Genomic DNA, 17,962 nt, shown 5'->3' on the forward strand with positions numbered 1-17,962 from the left:
TTATTTTATCACGGTGGAACATTGAATAATGGCACCTGTAAATATTCACATCTTGACCCCCGGAACCCGTGAATGTTTTTGGTATGACTGAATGACGTCAAATATGTAATTAAGTTAAGGATGGAGAAATTATCTCAATTTATGCATTTGGACTTAATGTCATCACATTGGGTTTTATAAGAGGAATTCAAGAAGAATCAGAGCCAGAGAGAAGACAAAGTGATGACTGAGCAGGGATCGGAGTGATCTAGTCTGGAAGAGGAAGGGGCCACACACCAAGGAGTACAGGCAGCCACTATAAAAAACAGGCTGAAAAGGTTAGGGAGACATATTCTTTCCTCAGAGTCTGCAAAAGGAACCAACCCTACTGATACCTTGACTTTATTCAGAGACTGACTTTGAACTTCTGACCTCCAGAGAACAGTAAGAAAATACATCTGTGTTGGTTTAAGCCAGATTTGTGGTGATTTGTTGTAGTAGCAATAGGAAACTAACACAATCACATTAATCATCAGTCAAGTTCAAAATCTTATAATTTTCCTGCATTCATTTTTATCATCTGCTTTGTAGATTGTCACCACTAACTCCTGTTAATTCATGCTCCTTAGTTATTCTTAATTTTGCCTTATTTTCATCCCAGTCTTACTGCCTTGGTTTAAAACTTGGCATCCTTCCCTTTAAATATTCTTGTCATTTTCTAAATTGTGTCTGTTTTTAACCTCATTCCCTCTAAACTCTCCTCCACGTTCCTTCTAAAATTTTCTTATAAATTCCAAATATGAACTTTTTTCCTGCTTAAAATTCTGTGATGTTTCTTGAACTCCTTTCTCATTTGCCAAACTTATGTTCATGCTTCAGGCAATTTAAGTATTATCTTTTCTGTGAATATTTCCACATACATAAATATTTGCATTATCCTCTGTTTCCAAAGCATCTCTGGTCTATTTCTCTGAATAACTATGTATATAATTTATTTTTGTATTCATTCAATCTTTTCTTGCATGTAGCTCCTTTGATTTCTTGACTTAGAGTTATATCTGTATATTACTATACATAAACAAGTAAGAGTCTAAAGAATTGATGATGAAATATATTAACTGCAAAGTTCCTATGGAGATGGTTTTATAAAAGATGTGCTAATAATAGAAGAAAAATAAAAGAATATGACATAACTTTTAAATTTTGTTTTTCATAAATAATAGATGCATTACAGGACATATTAAGGAACAATATATAAATACACATTTATTAACATCCATTGTGTGTTTACCACATGCCAGGGCTGTTCTAAATGCTTTGTATATTTTACATTTGAATGTCATAAATGATCCTGTGAGATAAATATTATTATAACCTCATTTTAAAGTGAGGGAAAGTGAGCACAGCAGTAAGAAAAAAGAGATTTGAACCCAGAAAGCCTGATTCCAGAGCCTGTTTCTTTTACCCAGTAACTACCATATCAGCTGTAAGGTTTCACATTGCCACACTGTGAGCTGTTGTGAAGTGACCTGGGCCAAGCCTGTGATCAGAGCAACCCAAGACTATCTTGAGGGGTTCAGAATTTCAACTCTAAGATCTCCTTGTAGTTCTCAATTGTATCAAATTTACAACCACTAAAGTCTGTATAATGAGTACCATTAATATTCTAACACGTTATGAAAATTTTTAGAGAAATAAACTTTCCTTATGGTAAAGAACCCTAACTCAGTGAGTGACTGTAAATATAGAGATAAAACTCTGGGAATGTGATTGGAAAGTGCATGGGAAATACGCAGAAGGGAGGTGAAACAGTGCCAGAGATTGTGTTTAAAGCAGGCACTTTCAATGTGATAAGTCCAAGTTCTAAGTGTATGAACTTTTTATGCTTCTTCTCATCATCTAGAGTCTACTGAAGCACAAAGCATGTCTTTTGAAAGTGCTGGTTGTGATCCATGAATGACTCATAACATCCACTTTGTAGATTATAATCAGCATTTTAAAAAGAAACCAAAAGTGGAGTAGAACAGGACAGAACAGTGTGATATACTACAGTTTAGCTTGAAAATATTTGTGTAAATGCTTACCAAGAATTGCACACTTGACAAAAATTACTGCAACAAATTTTAACTCACAATATGAGAGACCCAATTAGTAGAGAGAGTCCATTGATTGTACCCACTAAGTAGGAATGATTGTTTTATCCTTTTTTCATTAATTTCTCATTTGATTTTTCTGGCCTGTGAGAGTCAATTTGATCATCACTATAAGAAGAGGGTACTGTTTATTATTATGTTAAAATAACTACTTGTTAATTATGAAACTAAGCCAGGAATTGTTTTGCTGTTTAAGTGTTGATAATTTCAATCAAGTTTTGGGCTCTAAAGTTTGAGTGCTTTTCAGAAAGAATATTATTGAGTTTGCAACAACTGCAACATTTTAATAGAGTATAAATGGGTCTTAAAGTGGATGGACTTACTAAAAGGAAAGAATGATGACTTTTAAAAGTATGGAGGCAGGACTTTCAGTGAAGATGGCAGCATAGGTAAATACTGTGCTCACCTCCTTCCACAACTACATCAAAATTACAACTAAACTACAGAACAACTACCTGAAGTCTAGCTGAACAGAAGTCTATAACAGGATATAAAAAGAAGCCTCCTTGAGAGTGGTAGGAGGGAGCAGAGCTACAAAACAGTATGGTCTCACACCCACATCTGACTGCTAACGATTGAGAGAAATATTTCGACCCCAGAGCCAGGAGTCCTAGAACCACATTAGGGCACACCGGGGTTCCAGTGCCAGGAAGAGAAGTCCTCATAACTTATGGCTATGAAAACCAGTGGGGATTGTGGCTGACAGAGGGTTTCTGGAATCCTAGGTGTTTCTTTTAAAGAGCCTGTGAGCACATTTACTTGGACTCACAGGAGTTTGAAAGGAACCAGAAATAAACCTTACCACTGAACTGCCCAGCAGTGGCTGGAAGGGCAGCTTTCTCTCAGAAAGAAGTGTAGGCAGAGATTACTGTTCCTTTAATAAGCCTTCTCTGCACAGAGCCTGAAGGCAGGAACCATGTCTGACACTCCAGCAACCTGGAGTTCCCAGAACCAGTGAACCAGGTGAACAACTTCAGGTCCTTCCACTGAACCACCCAACCACCTCCATGGGGCTCACTCACAAGGGACAGGCTCAGTTGGCACCAAAGTCCTGCGAAAGCCAGTCCTGTGTCATGGGGTTGGCCTCCTACATAGCAGATTATCCACAGTGATTGTGACCAGTCCTTGCAGCCAATTGGCCTGGGGGTAAGTCCCTCTTATTGACATTTCAACAGCAATCAAGGCTCGACAATAACAGGAGAGCATGACGAACCTGGAGCAACCAGTTTGAATGACTAGGGAGGCTGTGCCACTGGGCCCAGCAGGATGCCTACTCCTTAAGGCCACTGTACCAAGACCAAGTAGACTTAACAGTTCTACAGGGAGTCAGCTAGAGTGAGGAGACAAAGAAATGTGTCCCAAATTAAAAGAACAGAACAAAACTCCAGAAAAAGAATTAAATGAAATGGAGACAAGCAATCTACAAGATGCAGAGTTCAAAACACTGGTTATAAGGATGCTCAGTGATCTCAGTGAAAACTTCAACAAAAAGATAAGAAACAACAAATGGAGATAGAACATATAAAAGAAGACAATCAGAAATGAATACAATAATTGAAATGAAGAATAAATTGTAGGGAATCAACAGTAGAGGATCAAATTAGTGATTTGGAAGAGAAGGAAGCAGAAAACATCCAGTCAGAACAGCTAAAAGGAAAAAGAACCCCCAAAATGAGGATAGTAAAAGGACTCTCTGGGAAAATGTCAAACAAACTAATATTCTCACTGTGGGTTGCCAGAAGGAGAAGAGAGGGAGAAAGCAAGGAATTGAAAACCTATTTAAAAAAATCTATTTGAAAATGACAAGAAACTTCTTTAGCCTACTCAGTGCAAGTACTAAAATGAAAGCTTTTAATCAAATACACAAAATGCAATGAAAATGAAATATTTCTATGTATTTTTAATGATTTTTCTGCTAATAACAGTTTAAAACTTTAAAAATTAAAATGATACTTGGAAACAAAGATTACTTAATAAGCCTTTTATTTTTGAAGAAGGAAAAACATGCAAAGTCTTTGGCACAGTGTCTTATTCATTTCACAACTATGAATAAGAAATTCCTATTACTAATTAGTTGGTTATTTATTGCATGGCAAAAGAAGAAATGGTGTAAATAACTATTGAAACTATATTTTAGCCTGTATGGATACCATGGTGTATACTATATTTTAATGATGAATTATCTGATGAAAAGAAAAACTTTAAGTTGTATTGTTAATATAGTATATTGTATAACTTTCACCAGCAATGAACACTGCACTAATACAGTCCAGAATAGGTATGTGGTACCAGCTGGTGAAAGAACTGACATTTCAAAATGTATCGAGTGTCTAGTTAATGTCAAATATGCATGGCAAATAGCTTTTGCAGCATATGTGACATAGCTAAGACTTGATTAAATGTATTTTATAATTGGATAATAACATTGTTGATCAATTTAAGTGGCACTGGAAAAATTTTATATGAATTACAAGTGTGAGAGTACAGCAAATATGACTAGAAAGTTATAGAAGCTAATAAATAATGAGCTCCTTAAAAATCACTTGTTAAATTAATCTCAAAGCTTTGGTATCCAAAAAAATTAAGCTGCATCTTATGCATGTATTGAGAAATTCAGTGAAAAATATTTATTTTATTAAATGAAACTCACTAAAATGTTTTTGATATGTTCAAATTAATCAGATATTATTCCTAGTCATATCTATATACTGTATCATACCAACATTCTTTGATTGTTGTAATAGTACTAAACAGAGACACATATGAATCAAAGTATAATATTCAGTTATTTGGTTGTTACTGAAGAATAGTCTCATAGTAAATAACTTAAGATGATATTTGGGTTAAAATCACATGTTTAATAAACTAAGAAAATATGTATTTTAATATATCATCTGTGTCCAAGGGTGATAGAGTAGCGATTTGTTATTTATTTAACTAAAATGCTCTGAACTAAGTATTGCCATTCCTGCTTTCTTGAGTAGATGATTCAGAGAGGTAGCCTGAGTTAGCCTAGTTCTTATATCATGGAACTAGTTAAATAATGGAGCATGATCTCAGAGCATCAGGGCTCTAAAAGCTATGTTAGTGCCACTCACTGACATATCTTCCTCTGTAAGGGAAAAGAAAATGAGAGGAAATCAAGTTTTCTTTACCAAGTATATCTAACTTTCATATTTTCTTTTCTAGTTAGGGGAATGGGTGGCTCTTAGTGGTGTTGGTGGTATTTTTTGTGGTTGTTACTATTATTATTGTTAATACCCATCTGTTTTTCTTGTCAAAGGTTCTGGAAACTTTGCATGTCCCTTTTAAATAAATGCAGTAGGGAAATAGTATGTCATACATGAATGCAGAGTATCTAGATGAAATTTTCTATACCATGAGTCACAGAATGTTATAATGGAACCTTAGTTAGTCTTTCAGGTACAGAGTCCAGAGTAGAACATTGTCTCCCCCACCCCCGAATAAGTGTGTGTACATTGCAGGGTATAACACTAAGTAGACAAAAGTAACTTGTTTTTATGAAAGTTTCATTCCAGCTGGGGAGAAGTTACACAGAAGGGATACATTGATAAGCTGAGAAATGAATAAAACAACTGCAAGCAGTAAAAAATGGAATGAAGACTGTAGATGCTGTGGTGAGATAGAAAACAAAAATGGAGGAGAACCTGCTTTAAGTAATGATCAGGAAAGGCCTTTATGAGTTTACTTTTAACCTGAGATTTGAAGGAGGGAGAATGGAAGCCTTGCAAAAAATGGAGTAAAGAGCTCTTCCAGAAGAAGGATGAGCAGGTGACAAGGTCATGAACCAGCAAAATGCATGATGTGATTGATGAAGTGAAAGAAGGTCAATGTGGCTGAAACATAGAAGTGAGTGGAGGAGTAATGAATATGGGGCTGGGTGTTAGAGGACTAGAAAAGGGCCAGAGAATGTGTGGACTTATAAAGCCATGGTAAGGAACATGGGATCTATTTAAGTGCCATGCAAACCACTAATAATCCTTCCAAATCCAGATGTATTTAATAAAAAAGAAACACCTTTTGCTGTTACATAAAGAATGGATGAATAGGAGATTCGTGTTGAAGAGGAGAAACAAGTCAAGAGACTGTTGAAGTAATGCAGGTGAGACATTATGGAGGCCCAGACTATGGTGTTGGGAGCAAACCTGATTCTGAAGTTATATTTAATACATATTGTAGTGTAGTGGTAGAGTGAATCAAGTAGGCCTTCTGAAGACATTAAATGGCAGAGTGATAGAAAAAGGACAAATCAAGGATGATCTGTATTTTTGGATACAGAAATAGATGATGTTGCTATGGACAAAATTGGGAAAACAGAGGGGAACAATTCTGGTTGATGAAAATTAAGAGTTCCATTGGAGATGCCTACTAGAAACTTAAGTGGAGTTGCTAAGAATATAATTCAATAAGCTAGTCTGGAGTTGGAGCTATAAACATGAGTTATCAGCATATGGACATCCATGATGAGATGACTTAGGAAAAGAATATAGATAGTAAAAGAAAAAAAAAGGACCCATTATCACACTTTAAGATAATCATTAGAAATTGGACAGAAAAGGAAACCTGAGAGTGACAGTGAGACAGGGATTAAACCCAGGGGAGGTAGAGGTCAAATCTAGAGCTGAGCTGTTCAATAAAAAAGGATAATCAGCCCTGGCCGGATAGTCTGGTTGGTTAGAGCATTGTCCTGATATGCCACCCTTGTGAGTTCAGTCCCTGGTCAGGGCACATACAAGAATCAACCAATGAATGCATAGATATGTGGAAAAATAAATCAGTGTTTCTCTTTCTCCCTTCCACTGTCTCTAAAAATCAGTAAATGAAAATTAAAAGAATGGATCAGCAGTGCCTATGCTGCTGAGAGATTGAGTAGAAAGGTTATTGTTAACCTTGAAATGATGCTCTTCTAAAGAGATGTCAGCATGAACTAAGCTGTAATAGGTAAAGGAATGGACAGAAGGTTAGAAAACAGAGAAAGATATGTAGAAAAGTGTTGGGGACTGCTCTGCCTGGTTTCAGGAATTGTAACTACCTCCCATGGCTAAGGATGAGCAAGTGACCTCCAGAATGTGAGCCACAGGAGACAAAAGCTTGTCTCTGGTGGTGAATGCTGCCTTAGTTTCCTCCCTGCTCCCAAAGCACGGTTAGAAGTCGATGACGGGTAAGTCTCCTTACAGCGAGGGGCAACCTAAGCCAGACTTGATCACTTGGGAGGCCTTCATGAAACGACTTGGGGGGCTGCAACAAAGAGTGATCAATAGACCCTTGCCCCCTGGCTATGTGATATAGCTGGAGTCCCCATGTCCTCAGGGAGAAGTGCTTCCTGGCTCTAATCCATTTAAGCCTGAAAACCTGATGGGGAGGGGTGCAGCTCCTTGCCTTGCTAGAGTGGAATCCAGGGAAAAATCTGGCATCACAAAGAATTCTTAAAAATCCTGTGAAACCTGCTTTACTAAGAGTGATTTCATTCTTATGTTAAGGGTCTGAGTAGGAAACCCTAAAGTTTTTGCAAATTCCCTTCCTGACAGACTCTGACTGAGACTAAATGCTCAGATTTCTTTGAAATGTTATCTATTGTTTGATCTTTGCCGCCCAATAAAAGCCCCTGGAAGAAGGGGCTCAAGGCCTTTTTCCTCTGAGAAATTGACCTCCTCGAGGCCTTTTATTTTTAACCTCAGAGAAACTGGCCACCTCTCCTCTCCAAGCAGATCGTGTCTTGGTAGTGTTTACTTTCATCTGTGGTGGACGGGGGCGATTTGTGGGGAAAGTCGCCCCCACAGAAAAGTCTCTTCAGAAGATTGGCTATGAAGAAGAGCAGAGAAATGGACTTAAGTAGGAAGGAGGCCCATTAGTCAAGAGCAGATTTTTTTAAAAAAGGAAGCTGTACATCATGCATGGACACCTAGGGGTGTCCATTCCTAGGGGAATGATGCTAGATAAAGAGACTGAAGATCAAAGATACACAGTGGAAAATGCTTGGGGAATAGTTTATTGAGAAAGTGTTTGTGATGGAGCTTGTATTGCAAAAACTAATTGTCCTTGTCTTTACTCTTTATATCTCAGTCTATAGGAGTTCTTTCTTTCTGCTGTGTAGTATTCCATTGTGTAAATGTATCAGAGTTTTTTGATCCACTCTTTTATATTCCTAAAAATGTAATGAAAATAAATCTAGTATTTTCTTTAATATTAGTAAAATGCAAATTTAGCTATTGAACTCTTGCTTTTCAAACACTAAGTTGGTTGAAATGAGTCAAGTTTTCATTGCATTTGCAGCTAGAACATGGAAGAGAAGATAGTTTGAGTCAAAAATCTGAGAAGCTGCATTGTGTGGCTCCGTTTGGAGAAATAATGTTTTGAGCAAAAGTGAAGCACACCTGGTATGTTATGGTATAGGCCTAGAAAGAGATTCATAGAACTGGGAATGGCTTGCTGTGAGAAATACCTGTTTGACAGAAACTTTTAAGGCTGGTTATTTTACTACCGGTCACTTTTCAATATATAGTTTTATTTATTTATTTAAAAATTTAATGTATTTTTAAAATTTTTATGTTTTACAGTTCCAATTATTTCCTCCTTTGCTCCCCTTCACCCAGCACACCCCCCACTTTCGTAGTCAGTCCCTATCCTGTTGTCCATGTCCATAGGTCCTATATGTATGTATATATATATATATGTGTGTGTGTGTGTATATATATATATATATTCCTTGGCTTATTCCTTCACATTCTTTCAGTCCCCTTCCCCCCTTTTACCACTGTCAGTCTACTCTGTGATTCTATGAACCAGAGGATTCTATTTTGTTGATTAGTTTATTTTGTTTACTAGATTTCTCTTATAAGTGAAGTCATATTGTGTTTGTCTTTCACTAATTGGCTTATTTAATTTAGCATGATAGTCTTCAGTTCAGTCCATGCTATCACAAAAGGTAGAAATTTCTCCTTTCTTTCTGCTGCATAGTATTACATTGTGTAAATGTACCACACTTTTTTAATCCACTCATCTACTGATGGGCACTTAGGCTGTTTCCAACTCTTGGCTATTGTAAGTAGCGCTGCTATGAACATAGGGGTACATAAGTTCTTTTAAATTGGAATTAATATACAATTTTTATAAATGATCTTTTGCTTTGCAAAATGGATCCAGTAATGGTTATTTGCTCTGTGACCCTTTTGGTTTAGAAAATGGTTTTCATGATTTCAAAATCACATAATTTATGAAAAATCACATGACAAGAAATTTTAATAGCTGAGCACAGAACATGGCACCTAGTAAATACTCCAGTTCAAAGTACATGCTGAGAAGGTGCTAATGAGAACTGAATCTGGTGTTTAGTGGAATATAAAACCACAGTGATTTGTCAACACAGGATTCTATGGTAGAATATTAATGTGGATATAATCTGGAGGCTCAGGTATTCCCCAAATACCTGAGTTTCTTACAGACATTATGATTGATTAACCTTCCTTGACTCAGAAAATGGAAATGGAAAAAGTTATGGAGTTTTTCATATAAAACTCTGTTATAAGTTATGTCACAAGATAAAGATGAGACCTAAGTCAAACTCTCATCAAAGCATGCTTTAATTTGTCTAGACTACAGTAGTCCCCCTTTATCTATGGTTTTGCTTTCTGTGGTTTCAGTCACCCATGGTCAACTGCAGTCATTTCAATTTTAAATGAAAAAAAATTCCAGAAATAAGCAACTTACAAGTTTTAAATTGTGTACTGTTCTGAGTAGCATGATTAAATCTTTTGTCGTCCTGCTGTGTCCTGCCTGGGATGTGATTAGCTCTTTGTCCAGCATATTCACACTATATAGACTACTTGCCCTGTAGTCACTTAGTAGCCATCTGGGTTGTCAGATTCACTGTCACAGTGTAGGAGTGCTCTGTTCAGGTAACCCTTATTTTACTTATAATAAATTTTCATGTTATTATTAGTTATTGTTAATCTCTTACTATACCTAATAAAATTAAACTTTTTTTATTTTTATTTTTTTATTTAATTGTTGTTCAAGTACAGTTTTCTGTCTTTTACTCCTATCCCACCCCCACCAATGCTCCCCACCTCCCTCCCGTTTCCACCCTCCTTAGTTATTGCCCCTGTGTCCTTTATACTGGTTCCTGTAAATCCTCCCCCCTTTTCCCCTAAAATCCCCTCCCCTCTCCCCTCTGGTCACTGTCCCCCTGTTCTCTATTTCACTGTCTTTGGTTATATTTTGCTTGCTTGTTTGTTTTGTTGTTTAGGTTCCTGTTAAAGGTGAGATCATACAGTATTTGTCTTTCAACTCCTGGCTTATTTCACTCAGCACCATTTCCATCCATGCTGTTGCAAAGGGTAGTAGCTCCTTCTTTCTTTTTGCTGCATAGAATTCCATTGTGTATATGTACCATCATTTTTAGATCCATTCATTTACTGATGGGCACCTAGGTTGCTTCCAGCACTTGACTATTGTAAATTGTGTTGCTATGAACATTGGGGTGCATAGGTTCTTTTGGATTGGTGTTTTAGGGTTCTTAGGATATAATTCCAGCAGTGGAATTGCTGGGTCAAAAGGCAGTTCCATTTTTAGTTTTCTGTGGAAATTCCATACTGTTTTTCATAGTGGTTGTATCAGTCCGCAATCTCACCAACAATGGATTAGGGTCCCCTTTTCTCCACAACCTCTCCAACATTGGTTGTTTGTTGCTTTGTTTATGATGGCCATTCTGACTGGTGTAAAGTGGTATCTCATTGTGGTTTTAATTTGCATCTCTCTGATAGCTAGTGATATTGGGCATCTTTTCATATGTTTCTGGATCCTTTGTATGTCCTCCCTGGAGAAATGCCTGTTCAAGTCTTTTGCCCACTTTTTAATTGGGTTGCTTGTCTTCTTAGAGTGGAGTCCTGTAAGTTCTTTGTATATTTTGGAGATTAAACCTTTGTCTGAGGTATCATTGGCAAATATGTTTTCCCATACAGTTGGTTGTCTTTTTATTTTAATACTGTTTTCTTTAGCCATACAGAACCATTTTATTTTGATGAGATCCCATTTGTTCATTATTTCCTTTATGTCCCTTGCTCTAGGGTACATATCAGTAAAAAAGTTGCTGCATGAAATATCTGAGATTTTCTTGCCAGTGTTCTCCTCTAGGACTTTAATGGTGTCACAGATTACATTTAAGTCTTTTATCCACCTTGAATTAATTTTGGTGTATGCTGTAAGGTGGTGCTCGAGTTTCATTTTTTTGCACGTAGCTGTTCAGTTCTCCCAACACCATTTGTTGAAGAGGCTATTTTTAGTCCATTTTATGTTGCTGCCCACTTTGTCCAATATTAATTGACTGTAGAGAGTTGGGTTGATTTCTGGGCTCTCTGTTCTGTTCCATTGGTCTATGTGCCTGCTTTTAAGCCATAGATATGTAGCTGCAGGAAAAAGATAATATATTTAGAGTTCAGTACTATGCTCCTTTTCAGTCATCTACTGGGGGTCTTGAAATGTATCTCCTGTGGGTAAGGAGGGACTGCTGTACTATCTAATGGAATTTAAGGATACTGGAAATAATTATCTCTGAAAAATTAATTTGCATTTTTGCTATTAATTTCATAGTAAGCAAAATAATATCATCAGCGTTTACTATTTTTAAAGTGTAAATTTTAAATCTTCAGGTTGAACTATGTAAATTTCCAAAGACCAATACTTTTTGTGATTATTGATGAAAAATAATATATTACATCATAATTTCTAATCATCATAATAGAAAAACTCTGAAATTATACTGAGAGAATATGTCATGTTTAGTTATGGATGTAACTTGGCTGGAATTTTCTTACTGAACAATAGCTATTATTATTTCCAAGTGATGAAATCAAAACCATATTTTAGGTTTTTAAATATAATTAATGCAAGTAAAAATGTTATATCTTTCATTATAAAAAGCTGATTGAAAATGGAAACTATGAATAATCTAGCAATTGCAAATAGTTTTGTAGAATAAAATTATTTTGTTTTTTGATTATATGTTTCCTTTATCAGAAATCAAGGATTTCATGTGGACAGCATGTTGGTTTACAATTTAGAAACACACTTTCATTTAAAGACATTTGGCTGTACAACAGAGTGGATTTTGCTGTGTCAACCAAGGTCAGTTAGCTATAAGTGGGAAGAGGTATGCGCTATCCTTGGCAATGGATCTGCCTTCCTGTTTTTTTCCCATTTTTCACTGCTGGGAAAAGTTAAAGATCATTGGCTAGGTCTCTTTTTTTGGCACATGAGAAAAATAAATATAAGTAAGTTTAGTTTCAGGTAAATAATGTATTCTTTTTTATTTATTTAATTATTTTTCACCTACAGTATTCTGTCTTCTACTCCCATCCCAGCCCTCCCACCCCTGCCCCCACCTCCCTCCCATTTCCACCCCCCTTAGTTGTTGTCCATGTGTCCTTTATACTAGTTCCTGTAAATCCTTCCCCTTTTCCCCTGAAATTCCCTCCCCTCTCTCCTCCGGTACAATGTATTCTGCTAAGCTCAGAGAAACAATTTATTTCTACCAAAAATGGTTCTTTCCACTATTCTAATTTATTTAATGCATATTTAAACAATTATTAATTTAGGTCTATTTTCTAAAGCTGTGAATGAGATTGAAAGGTTCTCTTTAGCATCTTCTTCGGAGCTCTCTTGTCACCTCACTGTATTTGTCTTTTCATTTACTTTGGGGGTTCTCACTCCATTGTCACAGCCATGCTGTGATTTACTACTGTCATTCTCCAGATGACAGCAACTCCTATACTCTAGTGTTTCTTTGAATATGAGTCTTACAAGTGGGCCAGGTAATATTAGAGATCAATGGTCAAAAGTTTAACCCCCTTGGAGGGACAGGAATTCATTCATATATTAAAGTCTCTGTGAACTTTGAAGTAAAGAAACCTGCCAATAATCTGTATTTTCCCAAATGATTTGTATCATAAAGCCCTTATAATAGGTACTGGTATTTTGAGACCCTAGTACACACTTTAGGAAATGCCATATTACTATTAGAAAGCAATACTTTTGTCTTCACTTTAAAGAAGTAAGCTAGACTAGAAATGAATGATACAAGACCCATGTTTTGTGACTAATATCTATCATTTTGTCCATTTTACAAAAGAAAGTTAAAAAAAAACCTTAGATGTAATTTGGTCACTTGACATACAACGGTGGGCAAAAATAGGTGTACAGATGCATTGTGACATTATTTTGAGTTAATAAAATTATTGTAAGAATCATAATTCTTTTCCCACATGAACAACTGTAAACTTAGTACTTTTGTCCTTCCCTGTATTTAGCATTGCAACACAGAATGTAGAAAAGATGCAGTGTGTTATTAATATTTTACAGTTGAGGAAAACTGAGGCCTGGAGAAGGGATATTACTTGCCCATGATATCAATATAAAAGTAGTTGAGACTGGGATTTAAGTCCTCACTTTCCAATTCCAAATCTAGTTTCAAATCCACAAGATCAAACCACTTCCATTGAAAGAGAAGAGTACTTATAGTGCTTTTTGATTTACCCCACAACTTTTGTAAATAATTTCATTTGCAATATTAATGCGTCTTCTTTGTAAAAGTAATGCATGTTCCTTGTTCAACAGGTAGAAATTTTTGTGCCATATAATGAAGCGAACAACTTGAATTTCGGGTGCATTAATTCAGTGGCCTATTGCACCTCCCATTTTAATATAGTGTGAAGATTTTCCCAGTGCTCTCCTTATTCTCGTGAAACACTTTTTCTTCATTTAGCCAATTTCCTGTTGTTTCCTCAGTTTTGTTAATTTAAACTGTTTCACCGAACATTTTAAGAAGTGTAATTTCTGGTTCAAAGAATATTATCATTTCTAAGATTTTTGTTCTACATTGCCATGCAGAACTAAGGTCTTTAAAGCCCTAATAGTTTCTTTCTTATCAGTAGTCTATGGGGGATCATTTTTTTCACAATTAAAGAAAACTAACCCTAAATTGTCCACAATTCTGAGGTTATTTGCTTTCATGTTTACTATGTAAAACAGTAATTTAACATGCTTTTTATTCCTCTTGGGTATCTTCATATCTCTATGTCAATAATACTGCATTTTTCTATTTATGAGTTTGAAGATTACTTATGTAGTTTTCTTACTATAATATATAAAATAGTTATTTGAAGATATGTTTTTGATATTTTATTAAGCTTAAAGATATGGCTTATCAACTTTGCTATTTTATCTTCTTTTCAAACCTGACTTTTTAGTTCTTGAGTTTTTCATCTATTCTCTAAGTTTGACAAAATATGCCTTTAATATTTTACTCTGCAGAAAGTATGTTTAATACTTTGAGATAATTTGCATATAATGTAATAACTTTTGTTATACAAAAGTTGCTCTTATACATTAGCAATTAAGAGCTGAGTGGGTGTTTAATTCTTGCATCATATTTTTTTTTGTTGTTCTAAAAGAATGGAGTATTTTCAATTCTATTGCTTTCTGGTAGCTGGTTGGCATAAAAGTCGAATTTAAAGCCAGTACAGTTTAGTTTAGTTTCTTTTGAAGTTGCCCTCTTTTACATTTTGTATACCCGTAGGATTTTTAAATCTTGGAAATAAAAGATAAGGGCCTAATTTTAATGATTTTTTCTCATAAATTTGTTTTTTGTGGTAGCTCTTGAATCTTGCCCTGGAATGTCAAATCTGTCTTTAGCTGAGGAAAATTAATTTTTATTATTTCTCTGATAACTGCATTTTCTTTATTTTTCTCTTTCTCAGATTTCTTTTTTGTCTGAAGTCGGTCTCTTGAATATGTCTTTCATATGTCCCATTGTCACAGTATGTTTTTGTATTAATCATTCTGCACTGAGCTCAAGATGAATTTCTTCAGGGTTCTCACATGTTTGATTTTCCTAATATTTAACTAGGTATCTTTAATTTCTCCCATTGTGTTTTTCAACTAACACAAGCATTTCTTCTACTTGTTCACTTTTCACATTTCATAGAAACAATATAATTATGTAGTGAATTTTATATTATGTTATTATGTGATGCAAGTGTATGAGATAAAGGAAGGTAATTACAATAGCACTTTCCTCCTATATTCTCATATATTTTTTAGAAAACCTACTTTGGAGAGAGGCATTTCTTCCATTCTCTTAACAGTCCCTATTTCTTATATCTTCTCATAGATTCACTGATCTTTCTCAGTTTGTTTACTTGGTTTCATGCATGTTGGGGGCTGCTTACTCTGGAAGGAATGACTACTGTATGTGACTCCAATTCAGGAAGTCCCTGCATTTAGCTCTTGTGCTGTTGTGGCTGTCTAATTTGGGGGACGCCTTGGGGGAAGCCTGACATTATGTGTTCTGTTTCTTGTGACTCCCTATTAATGGAGGCAGCTCACTTCTAATAAAACTTGTATGTTAGCTGCCCCTGAGTACTGTTTTTTGTCTTTCAGGTTAAGGATGACAATGGAACATTATCATGTTCTTTCAATTACTTCTCAGGATTGTTAGGAGGTGGAAAGTGATTGAGAATGGAGAGGGAGACAGCTTACCTCCTTCCATAGGTTTCCCTGTGACTTTTTGCTATTCCAATCTTATACAAGTCCTTGTAATTTCTGATCATTCACTGATGCCTTATCTCGACACAGGTGCTCATGTTGGTTTTGTTGGTACTGATGGTCCCCATTAAAATGTGGCTAAAGGGACTTTAATTGTTTTCACATAACACTCTTAACTGGAAAACTGTTGCCTGACTTGCATGTGACCCTATATATCTGCCTTTCAGAATTTTTCTTTCTTTCCAATGTATGACTGACTTAGCTAAAGAGTATTTTTTTCAGATTTCTACAATAAAAAGAGGACAGCTGTCTGAGTGTTAACATGATGGAAAAATTTTAAAATATCACACAATGTTTAGTTTATTTGTGACAAAAAGATAATGCATCTCATGGCCAGTAGGGACAGACTATTTATCGGGGCATTCTGTCTATTGTTTGAAGCATTGATGGCACTTCATAATATCTATAAAAGACATGAAAATGTTCCATTATGCATATCATGAAGTCTGCGATGTATCCCTTAATACTGTTGTCATTTAGCATTCCAGGAAAATGTTGGCAATATCATTGTTTGAAATGAGATAACTAAGTGGTTTATGGATCTCCATTTCCTTCATATGTCACCTTATGTCACAATATAGTAAGTCAGAATATTGAAGCATATGCTTAATGAAAAATTAATAGCATCGCAATATGATGTAATGGTACAAAATGCTTTATTCTGACCAGGATTTTACATGTTTCTGCCAATTGGTTATTATTGTATTTCATATATCTATGATGAATTCATATTTAGAAAATGAGAGGGCATTTTCTGCTAATGTTTGTATTTAGTGATAATGCTGAACTTAACATGTTCACAGAGAGAATAAGAGGGAGAGGAATGAGAGGGGTCAGGGGAAGCAGGAAGGAAGAACAGAAAGACAGAGAGTGGAAGGAGAGAAAGGGGGAAGGAAGACAGAATCTGATTGTTGTGTGGGTGAGCCTGTGTGTATATAGGGCGTAATTTTCTAAGTCTGAATTTTCTACATCATTATTTTGGAACATTATCAAGTAATGCAATGCTGTGAGTTATCTGAGGCTAATTCTGGGTACATCTAAAATGGTATCTAGCATAAATGTTGTCTCAGAGGCATGGTTTGAAATAAACATATACTAAATAATTTATCACTCTTCCTTAAAATCACATATTTAAATTCTCTAACAAATGAGATAAAGTTTCTGTGAATTGACTGGATAAGGTTGCTCACCTTATGAAGCTATAAGAGACTTAAATATCCTCATTTTGTGTAGTTATCAGATTCATCTTCCTGTACTGTGTCTGGCCAGCTCGCTCATCTCCTGGGACCTTCTGAGCCCCATAGTGCCTGTAGTGTACAGGCAGCCTCCTCATCCTAGCACTTGGGATCTCCTGTGATGTGGTAGCTCTCTGCCTTTCTAACACTGTGCCAGCCTATAGTCTGTCTGTATCTTGGGCTCCAGCTAAGCCAAGCCCCTTTCTATTCTGCATCTGGCTCTGTGCTGTGCTTTTCTTCCTTCCATACAGGGTCACTATGGAATGTCTTCTCTTGCAGCTTTGTATGTGCAAACATTGTCCATGTTTAAGTACTCAGCTCATGTCTTCTCCTCCAAGAACAGTTAACTGCTAAGACATCAGAATAGTCCATCTCCCCTGAGAACTGGCTGAATCTCTTATCTCCATTGTTAAGAAAGTGAAATGGGGACCTACAGCTGTGTTTGGAGGGCTCTGAATTCTGACTACTACATACCATTATGCCATGTTGATCTTCAGAATGATAACTAATATCTCTGAGCCTCAGTTTTCTCATCTGTGAAATAGAAGTGAATATAGATATAGATCTTATAATATTTGGTAGGTTTAAGATTATGTATATGAGTCTACTGAGAAGAAATTAATGGGCGCTAGATGGGAGAGGGGTTGGGGAGGAGGGTAAAAAGGTGAAAGGGTTAAGTACAAATTGACAGTTACAAAATAGTCACAGGTATGTAAAGGACAGCATAGGGAATATAGTAAATATTATTGTATTAGCTACCTGGTGTGAGATGGATAGTAGGCTTATCAGGCTGATCACTTCATAAGGTATATAGATGTCTAATTACTGTGTTGTATACCTGAAATTAATATATTTCAACAGTAATTAAAAATAAAAAACTTAAAGATTATATCTGTATCATATATAACATACTACTTGGGCCATAATAAATGTCAAAGAAGCACAGTTTTATGATTTTTATTAAATGCGCTTGTT

At 35.8% G+C, this 17,962-nt stretch overlaps 1 protein-coding gene across 4 annotated transcripts in view; it reads left to right on the forward strand.

Annotated features, from left to right (window-relative positions):
* The window catches only part of NRG3 (neuregulin 3), a 1,193,746-nt gene that overhangs the window by 120,898 nt on the left and 1,054,886 nt on the right, over positions 1-17,962 (forward strand). The window lies entirely within an intron of this gene.

This window comes from Artibeus jamaicensis, unplaced genomic scaffold (genome assembly GCF_021234435.1).
Source record: "Artibeus jamaicensis isolate MK-2021 breed Jamaican fruit bat unplaced genomic scaffold, CSHL_Jam_final contig_332, whole genome shotgun sequence".
Lineage (NCBI taxonomy): Eukaryota > Metazoa > Chordata > Mammalia > Chiroptera > Phyllostomidae > Artibeus > Artibeus jamaicensis.